The 10,575-nt window shown below is 46.5% G+C and overlaps 1 long non-coding RNA gene across 1 annotated transcript; it reads left to right on the top strand.

The window, feature by feature from the left end:
• Positions 1-331: 331 nt before the first annotated feature.
• LOC137303986 (uncharacterized) lies at positions 332-10,438 on the top strand. The gene is made up of 4 exons (XR_010958497.1): positions 332-436; positions 4,262-4,456; positions 9,479-9,606; positions 10,286-10,438. It is a non-coding gene; the product is annotated as an uncharacterized lncRNA (long non-coding RNA).
• Positions 10,439-10,575: the final 137 nt, after the last annotated feature.

Raw genomic sequence — 10,575 nt, 5'->3', positions numbered from 1 at the left:
GAAAATGTTGTGGTCCAATCGGTTCCACCAACTCCATGAGCAAGTCCCCAGTAAGAGCTCATTAATATAGAAGCAGCTGGTCAGCAGAATCCTCAGAGTGCTGCTGAACCCAATGATTTCTTGTAAACTTCTGCATATCTACGAATAAAATAACAGTCCAGCTCCTCATCTTTACTAAAGTCATCTTGTGGGCCATCCAAAATTCTCAACCAGGTTTAAAATGTACTTGCAAGCAAAAAACAAAAGTCTTTTGGATGTTTTGGCAAGGGAGGTTGAATCAAGGTTCCTTTAACTGGTCGGTGATGCGTTTGTGTTCCTGCTCTTTCAGATATCACTGTGTACTGGGACCACTGGCGGGGAGAGGAGATGTTGCAATCCACCCCAAGGAGTAAAATGATCAAGCTGGGACCCTGCTTACAGATTCAGGCTGCACAGTGTAGATGCTTCGTTCTACTGACATTGTTTATTATGGGATAAAGGTGCATTGGCACTTGGGGTTAACAGTATGTTTGGGTCTGGATACAAAATGCTGGAGAAAGTTCAGTACCTTACCAAACTAAACTGCAGCAGTACTAGTTACCAGAGAGACTGCTACTGAGACAGGAAAGTTCAAACGATTCATAACCACCATCTGAGCCCAGAGTAGTAATTATAAAGGGTAATTTTGCTCGACTCCAGAGCCAGTGTGAAGTCAGTAGCAGTTACCAAAAATTACTTTGTTGCCTTTTTTACTAATAATTGCTACTCAAACTGCTCCTGCCAACTCCCCTTCTGCTGTGACATCCACCTTTTGCTTAGCTCTTAAGCCGACTGTTATCAATAGTGCCACTCCTCCTCCCACCCCGCCTTATTTTGTTGGGTGAGTCTTTACAAAACGCTGTATACCTCCTTAGTCCCATCTCATGTCCATTATCTAGTCTCAGCCATGTCTCAGTGCTCCCGAAAATATCAATACGGTCTCTGGCTGCATATGCTTCTAATTCTAATTCTAATAGTTTACTCCTAATGGTCCTTCCATTAATGCAATGATTTTTTTTCCATATATCTTTAACAATTGCTACTCTTTCTTATGCACATATGTATCCTGTGTTGTTACTTAACAGTAATATTCAGCCTTATGTTTAAGTTGAGCACTTTCTCCCAGACCTCCTGACAGGTCCTCTCAGTCATTGGTGACAATGCTGACCCTTGTGTCATTGCCATTCTAGCAGGGTGTCCTGTCCCACCGAAAGTATGTTTGCATTGTTCCATTTACCTAACTTAACAGCAATGGCAGGGCCTTGCTGGAAAATTGGCTCTTTCTCAACTGGCATTCAGACATTTTCGACAACAAAAGCTAGGAACTAAATTAAAAAGCAGGATCTCACAGGCACTAATTGGCATAGGGATAGGTAGATCAGAAAGGTGAATGCATGGCTGAAAGACTGGTGTGGGAAGGAAGGGTCCATTTCATGGAACAGTGGCATCAGTACTGGGACAGGAGGGAGGTGCACCATTGGGATGGGCTCCACCTGAACCAGAGTGGGAGCAGAGACCTAGCGGAAAGGATAAATAGGGCCGTGCATAAGGCTTTAAACTAGCAAGACGTGGGGAGGGATCTGGTAGCAATAATAAAAGCCTAAAGATAAAAGAAACAGGAGATAAGTGTAAAGGTCAGACCAGGGTAAGGAATAAAGACAACATAAATGGTCAAGGAACAAATACAGTTATAAAACAGAAGTATAAAAGGACTGTTAAAAATAAAGTAAACGGAACAACTATTAAAGATGAATTCAACTGCCTGTAGAGCAATGTACGTAGCGTCCAAAATAAAATGGGGGAACCGGAGGCAATAATCCGTAGCGAGGAACCAGATGTAGTAGGAATAACTGAAACATGGTTATATAAAGAACAGAACTGGCAACTAAATGTTGCAGGTTATAACATAATCAGGAAGGATAGGGAAGGAAGAAGGTCGGGGGGGGGAGGTGGCTGGAGTAGCTGTATTAATTAGAAATAACATAATGGCAGTAGAAAAAAATGGGCATAACTAACAGAAGGATAGAAACAGAATCCATATGGATTGAAATAAAAGAAAAGGGATTGATCACGCTAATACGCGTATACTATAGACCCTGTAATAGTGGAAAGGAAATGGAGGAAGAAATATGTAAGAAAATATGCGAAATGAATAAAGGACGTAGAATAATAATCATTGGAGATTTTAACTACCCCCAAATAAATTGGCAGGAAGAGGGGTATCGGGAATAGAGTTTTTACAATGTGTGCAATATTCTTATCATACCCAATATGTAAAAAGCCCAAGAGAGGAAGCACTGCTGGATCTAGTAATGGGAAATGAACCAGAACAGATACGAAAAGTAAGTGTTGGGGAACATCTAGGCAATAGCGATCACAACATAATAAGGTTTAAGATTGAGAAGAACATATTCAAGGCTGAGATGGATAGATTTTTGGACCCTAGGAGAATCAAGGGATATGGGGATCGGGCGGGAAAGTGGAGTTGAGATCAAAGATCAGCCATGATCTGATTGAATGGCGGAGCAGGCTTGAGGGGCCGTATGGCCTATTCCTGCTCCTATTTGTTATGTTCTTATGTTCTCACAGGTCATGAGTGTATCATACTGTAATCCCTATTTCCTGACCCACGCTCGTGTCTAGTGAAGCGCGACACTGGCAGTGAAGCCTCACAAAGTCACCCCTATAGCCTTGATTTTAGTCCCGTGCACTTGTAATTTATCCTGTTGAATTTGTGGTGCATTAATTCTTCTTACGGTGATTTGGGATGGAAGTGAAGGTGAGGCCGAAATTCAGGACAGAAAAATTTGATTGTCCTTCAAAGGTGGTATTTAGGGTGAGTGACACAAGCTGTTGGTCAAGGCTGGGACTCAGGTCGAGTCTGGATGTTTTCTGCGATTCAGGGCGAGTCTGGATGTTGAAGCTGGGATTCAGGGCAGAAGGGTCAGTAACCAGACAACACAGATATAAGGTATTTGGCAAAAGACCCAGAGGTGACACGAGGAAGAAATTTTTTATGCAGCAAGTTGTTATGACCTGGAATGCACTGCTTGAAAAGGGGGCGGAAGCATATTCAATAATAACTTTCAAAAGGGAATTGGATAAATACTTGAAGGGAAAAAATTTGCAGGGCTACGGGGTAAGAGCAGGGGAGTGGGACTAATTGGACAGCTCTTTCAAAGAGCCGGCATGGGCTCGATGGGCCAAATGGCGTACTTCTGTGCTGTAACCATTCTATTATTCTCTGAACCCTATCGGCATATCCTTCTATTCCTTTCTCCCTTGTGTTTATCTAGATTCCCCTTAAATGCTTCTATGCTATTCGGCTCAACTACTCCTTGTGGTAGCAAGTTCCACATTCTAACCGCTCTCTGGGTAAAGAATTTTCTCCTGAATTCTCTACTGGATTCATTAGTGACTATCTCATATTTATGGCCCCTAGTTCTGGTCTCCCCAGCAAGTGGAAATATATTCTCTACATCTACCCTATCAAACCCCTCCATAATCTTGAAGACCTCTATCATGGCATCCTCCTGTGTGTATCATTCTGTGATTCTATGAGGGCGAGTCTGGAGGTTGTCTGGGATTCAGGATGAGTCTGAATGTTGAGACTGGGATTCAGATGCCCAGGTGTGATTGTTGGTTGAGATTGTGAATCAAATTAAAAGTTGTTTGGGTTGGATCCTTATACTTTCCTGTTAAAGGCACTGGACTGAGTGACAGGATTCAGATTAAAGGCACTGGACTGAGTGACATGATCCAGATTAAATGCATTAGACTGAGTGAGAGGATCCAGATTAAAGGCATTGGACTGAGTGACAGGATCCAGATTAAAGGCATTGAACTGAGTGACAGGATCCAGATAAAGGCATTGGACTGAGTGACATGATCCAGATTAAAGACATTGGACTGAGTGACATGATCCAGATTAAAGACATTGGACTGAGTGACATGATCCAGATTAAAGGCACTGGACTGAGTGAGAGGACCCAGAAGTCATTTGTAGAAACCTGTCTATTATTAGCCACTGTTAGTCCCAGACTATTGAACAGGAGCACAGCACCTTTTGCCAGTCTCAGTCCTAATCCTTGTAACATTCTCTAAGTGCCTCCTGGTAATCCCACTTCCAGTCGTTCACGCTTGGTGTCAGTTTAGTGTGTGGTTTTATACATGTTAATTTTGCCTGTCTGACAGTTCTCTGTACGTATAAAGCTAATTGTTCCTGAATGTTTTGTTTCTAAAGGGTCCCAAACAGTGAATACAACGGTACTGAAGGAGCTCGTAGCACATATTTCATCCCAGCACTCTCAACTTCTGACTGTGGAGCCCACAAACCATCAACGTGCGGACTCTGTGCAGTATGTGAACCTCGATAAGCTGCTGCCAGGCCTGGTGGTACATGCACGACTCAAAGTCGTCCTCATCACTGTGCTCTCAGGTCTGTGCCCTCTGACCACTCCCTGTTTTTCTCCCGATGTTTGTTCCCCTTCTCTCCTGAAGGTCCGGGGCTTCCACAGGCACCTGCAGTGCCTCTCCCCACCACTACCTTACACAAAGCAGCTATTCTTTACGTGTGAGCAGTAAACAGAGTGTGTGGCCAGCTATTTAACCATGGAGGGCATCACATGAACGCTTCATCCTGTCTTGACAAGCGCACTTCCCAGCGGTGGCCCTGGACAGCGATCAGGAGTGGGAATCCTGGCTAATGTTTTTCATTCCTTCTCAGGCTAATTCTAATCTGAGATCAGCTAACTCAGCACAGACTGGAAATCAAACACAGCTGAATTCCACACCACGCGGTGTATTCACCCGTCAGGGGTTGGATGCTGTCTGATATTCAAAGCTGTAAAAGTTTTTTTCTTATGCTCATCATGGTGAGGGACATTACTGCTGGAGAATGGAACACTTCCCACTCAACAACAACAACAACAGCAACAACAACTCGCATTTATACAGCACCTTTAACGTAGTAAAACCTCCCAAGTTGCTTCACAGGAGAGTTATCAGACAAAATTTGACACGGAGCCACATAAGGAGATATTCGGACAGGCTTGGTCAAAGAGCTAGGTTTTAAGGAGCGTCTTAAAGGAGGAGAGAGAGGTAGAGAAACTGAGAAGTTTAGGGAGGAAATTCCAGAACTTAGGGCCTGGACAGCTGAAGGCACGGCCGCCAATGGAGGAGCGAAGCAAATTGGGGATGCGCCAGAGGCCAGAATTGGAGAAACGCAGAGTCCTCAGAGGGTTGTAGGGCTGGAGGAGGCTACAGCGATAGGAAAGGATGAGGTCATGGAGGGATTTAAACACAAGGATGAGAATTTAAAATTTGAGGTGTTGCCGGACTGGGAGCCAATGTCGGTCAGCGAGAATAGGGGTGATGGTTGAACGGTACTTGGAGCGAGTCAGGATACGGGCAGCAGAGTTTTGGATGAGCTGACGTTTACGGAGGGTGCAAGGTGGGAGGCCGGGCAGGAGAGCATTGGAATTGTCGGGTCTGGAGGTAACGAGAGCATGGATGAGGGTTTTAGCAGCAGATGGGCTGCGGCAGGGGTGGAGACGGGTGATATTATGGTCACTTAAGGCTCCACTGTCACCATCGAACACTCCCAGGTCAGGTACAGCTCTGCCACCTCTGTTGTAAAGCTCCCTTTACTCATCCCCAAGCTTCAATCCTACCTCAAGAGCACCTCTTGTTGCACCATTGTGACATATTTTCCGTTTCCCACATTAGCCTAACTCTAGCCTCTGAATAAGATTACCAATTAGCAACAGTTTTGTGCTGTGGGCACATGTCCACAAGAAGTCTGCTCAGACTCATTGCACAGAGGACACTGACAGCCAGTAGAGGAGACTTTCATCCCTTCATCCGTCTTTTAGATGAGACGTTAAACGGAGAACCCGTCCCACTGAATCAGTCCTCCTCCATGTTGAACACCACTTGGAGGAAGCACTGAGGGTAGCAAGGGCACAAAATGTACTCTGGGTGGGGGACTTCAATGTCCATCACCAAGAGTGGCTCGGTAGCACCACTACTGAACGAGCTGGCCGAGTCCTGAAGGACATAGCTGCGAGACTGGGCCTGCGGCAGGTGGTGAGCGAACCAACACGAGGGAAAAATTTACTTGACCTCGTCCTCACCAATCTACCTGTTGCAAATGCATCTGTCCATGACAGTATTGGTAGGAGTGACCACCGCACAGTCCTCGTGGAGATGAAATCCCGTCTTTGCACTGAGGACACCATCCAACGTGTTGTGTGGCACTACCACCGTGCTAAATGGGATAGATTCAGAACAGATCTAGCAGCTCAAAACTGGGCACCCATGAGGCGCTGTGGGCCATCAGCAGCAGCAGAATTGTATTCCAGCACAATCTGTAACCTCATGGCCCGGCATATTCCTCACTCTACCATTACCAACAAGCCAGGGGATCAACCCTGGTTCAATGAGGAGTGTAGCATGCCAGGAGCAGCACCAGGCGTACCTAAAAATGAGGTGCCAACCTGGTGAAGCTACAACTCAGGACTACATGCATGCTAAACAGCGGAAGCAACATGTTATAGACAGAGCGAAGCGATTCCACAACCAACGGATCAGATCAAAGCTCTGCAGTCCTGCCACATCCAGTTGTGAATGGTGGTGGACAATTAAACAACTAACGGGAGGAGGAGGCTCTGCAAACATCCCCATTCTCAATGATGGCGGAGTCCAGCACGTGAGTGCAAAAGACAAGGCTGAAGCGTTTGCAACCATCTTCAGCCAGAAGTGCCGAGTGGATAATCCATCTCAGCCTCCTCCCGATATCCCCACCATCACGGAAGCCAGTCTTCGGCCAATTCGATTCACTCCACGTGATATCAAGAAACGGCTGAGTGCACTGGATACAGCAAAAGGCTATGGGCCCTGACAACATCCCAGCTGTAGTGCTGAAGACTTGTGCTCCAGAACTAGCTGCGCCTCTAGCCAAGCTGTTCCAGTACAGCTACAACACTGGCATCCACCCGACAATGTGGAAAATTGCCCAGGTATGTCCTGTCCACAAAAAGCAGGACAAATCCAATCCGGCCAATTACCGCCCCATCAGTCTACTCTCAATCATCAGCAAAGTGATGGAAGGTGTCGTCGACAGTGCTATCAAGCGACACTTACTCACCAATAACCTGTTCACCGATGCTCAGTTTGGGTTCCGCCAGGACCACTCGGCTCCAGACCTCATTACAGCCTTGGTCCAAACATGGACAAAAGAGCTGAATTCCAGAGGTGAGGTGAGAGTGACTGCCCTTGACATCAAGGCAGCATTTGACCGAGTGTGGCACCAAGGAGCCCTTGTAAAATTGAAGTCCATGGGAATCAGGGGGAAAACTCTCCAGTGGCTGGAGTCATACCTAGCACAAAGGAAGATGGTAGTGGTTGTTGGAGGCCAATCATCTCAGCCCCAGGGCATTGCTGCAGGAGTTCCTCAGGGCAGTGTCCTAGGCCCAACCATCTTCAGCTGCTTCATCAATGACCTTCCCTCCATCATAAGGTCAGAAATGGGGATGTTCGCTGATGACTGCACAGTGTTCAGTTCCATTCGCAACCCCTCAGATAATGAAGCAGTCCGAGCCTGCATGCAGCAAGACCTGGACAACATCCAGGCTTGGGCTGATAAGTGGCAAGTAACATTCGCGCCAGATAAGTACCAGGCAATGACCATCTCCAACAAGAGAGAGTCTAACCACCTCCCCTTGACATTCAACGGCATTACCATCGCCGAATCCCCCACCATCAACATCCTGGGGGTCACCATTGACCAGAAACTTAACTGGACCAGCCATATAAATACTGTGGCTACAAGAGCAGGTCAGAGGCTGGGTATTCTGCGGCGAGTGACTCACCTCCTGACTCCCCAAAGCCTTTCCACCATCTACAAGGCACAAGTCAGGAGTGTGATGGAATACTCTCCACTTGCCTGGATGAGTGCAGCTCCAACAACACTCAAGAAGCTCGACACCATCCAAGATAAAGCAGCCCGCTTGATTGGCACCCCATCCACCACCCTAAACATTCACTCCCTTCACCACCGGCGCACTGTGGCTGCAGTGTGCACCATCCACAGGATGCACTGCAGCAACTCGCCAAGGCTTCTTCGACAGCACCTCCCAAACCCGCGACCTCTACCACCTAGAAGGACAAGGGCAGCAGGCGCATGGGAACAACACCACCTGCACGTTCCCCTCCAAGTCACACACCATCCCGACTTGGAAATATATCGCCGTTCCTTCATTGTCGCTGGGTCAAAATCCTGGAACTCCCTTCCTAACAGCACTGTGGGAGAACCGTCACCACACGGACTGCAGCGGTTCAAGAAGGCGGCTCACCACCACCTTCTCGAGGGCAATTAGGGATGGGCAATAAATGCCGGCCTTGCCAGCGACGCCCACATCCCGTGAACGAATAAAAAAAAAACTCCAGAGACTTGAGCACATAATGCAGGGAGCGAGGGAGTGCTGCACTGTCGGAGGTGCCGTCTTTCAGAAGAGATGTTAAACTCAGGCCCCGTCTGCCCTCTCAGGTGGATGTAAAAGATCCCATGGCACTATTTCGAAGAAAAGCAAGGGAGTTCGCCCAATGTCCTGGCCAATATTTATCCCTCAACCAACATTGCTGAAACAGATTATCTGGTCATTATCAAATTGCTGTTTGTGGGACCTTGCTGTGCACAAATTGGCTGCCATGTTTCCCATTACAACAGTGACTACACTTCAAAAGTACTTCATTGGCTGTAAAGCGCTTTGGGTCGTCCTGAGGTCACGATAGGCGCTATATAAATGCAAGTCTTTTTTCTTTTCTTCAGACTTTGAACTTTGACCTGGAGATGAAAGGCCAGCGTTCCCACCTGGTTCCCAGAGAAAGTGTTTTTTGATGAAAACTTGTTTCAGTTCACTCGTTCAAAGGTTATTCTGACCTTTATTCTATTAAGAGTAAGGGTTCCTAGTATTAGTGACATATCGAGTTAAACCTTACGTCACCCTGCATAGTTTTCAGTGTTAGATTTTGTAGTGTCATTTACATGACAGAGTATTGGAAGGTCAGAGCAGGAAAACTCACCTCCTGGGAGTGCAGGAACCAGAAGGAGTTGGGAGGGGAGAATCAGACAGGGTTCCCTCTCTGATTGCTACTTAGTGACCCAACTACAAACTGTGTCAGTGAGGACAGGCTGGAGAGGTTTCTGAGACCCTCTCTATAGTCTAATACCAGGCTGGCGCGCACGTGTGTGGAAAAAGGCACTGGAAAAAAAGATTTTGTAAAACTTGAGAAACCTCATTTTAAAAAAAAGTGCAGTATTTATTATATGATCATCTAAACACGGGTCACTAACAAGCAGATTCAAACACTCCATTATTTATGCTTCTGTTCAGTAAAATATTTACAGGTTGCTGCGGCTGATGGTGCACTGTATAACGTGACATTACCTCATGTACAGAGAACACCTACACATATAGTGGGAAGGGAAAGTATTGCTGAGCGTGGAGCAGGTCAAAGATCACCCAGGCACGTTGACGCTTTGGGGAAATGGGACAGCCTGGCACGCTCGGATTCAAAAAAAATTGGGTGAGTGAGACACAGCGTCGATAGTAATGAGTGACCAAGGGCTAATGATGGACAATGTGTGTAAGGAGTGACCGAGGGGTAATAACGGATGGTGTGTGTAAGGAGTGATCGAGGGGTATTGATGGACAGCGTGTGTAAGGATTACCCGAGGGATAATAATGGACGGAGTGTGTAAAGATTGACCAAGTGATAATGATGGACGGTGTGTGTAAGAAGTGACCGAGGGGTAATGATGCTCGATGTCTGTAAGGGCCATTGAATAATGAACAGTCTGTTTCCTTTCCTAAATTTCTCCCACCCCTGCTGAAAATGCTGCTTGTTGTTTGGTGAACCAAATTCTGAGAGTCGACTGGCCATTTGACCGTGAAATGAATGGTAAATTCACAGCCTTTCTGGATCCTGTCCTCACCCGATGTAAATGCAGGGATCATTGGGCATTTGATCAGGAACAGGATCCCTGTCTGAGTTTTCTCCTCGAGAATCCGAGCTCACTGAGCCAAATTGTAACTCTTACCCTGGCTCAGCACAGACTGGGCATTGCAACTGTGAGTCCCAGTTCTATATGGACAGTGTTACATATCCTGTGCCTCTGCCCAGTTGACCTGATATCCCTGCTTCTGTTTATCGTTTTACTTATTGTGACTAAAGCCCATTACTGCTGCATCCGTTGGTCTTTTAGGTCATGTCTGGGACTTCAGAAAGCTGCTGGTCAGTCAAAATCCCATCACTGGGGACCTGGAACTGCACACCACACCTTGGTCATCCTACGAGTGCCTGTTTGATGATGATGAAAGAGCCATTGAGTTCAGGACCAAGTATCAACCCAGCGAGACAGCCTCTATTAAAGTGTAGGCCATTCAGCCACTCGAGCCTGTTCTGCCATTCAATTAGATCATGGCTAACCTGTACCTTAACTCCATCTACCCACTTTGGTTCTGTAACTCTTAATACCGTTGCCTAACAAAAATC

Source organism: Heptranchias perlo, chromosome 36 (genome assembly GCF_035084215.1).
Source record: "Heptranchias perlo isolate sHepPer1 chromosome 36, sHepPer1.hap1, whole genome shotgun sequence".
NCBI classification, from domain to species: Eukaryota; Metazoa; Chordata; class Chondrichthyes; order Hexanchiformes; family Hexanchidae; genus Heptranchias; species Heptranchias perlo.
This window is presented reverse-complemented; position numbering and strand designations above follow the sequence as displayed.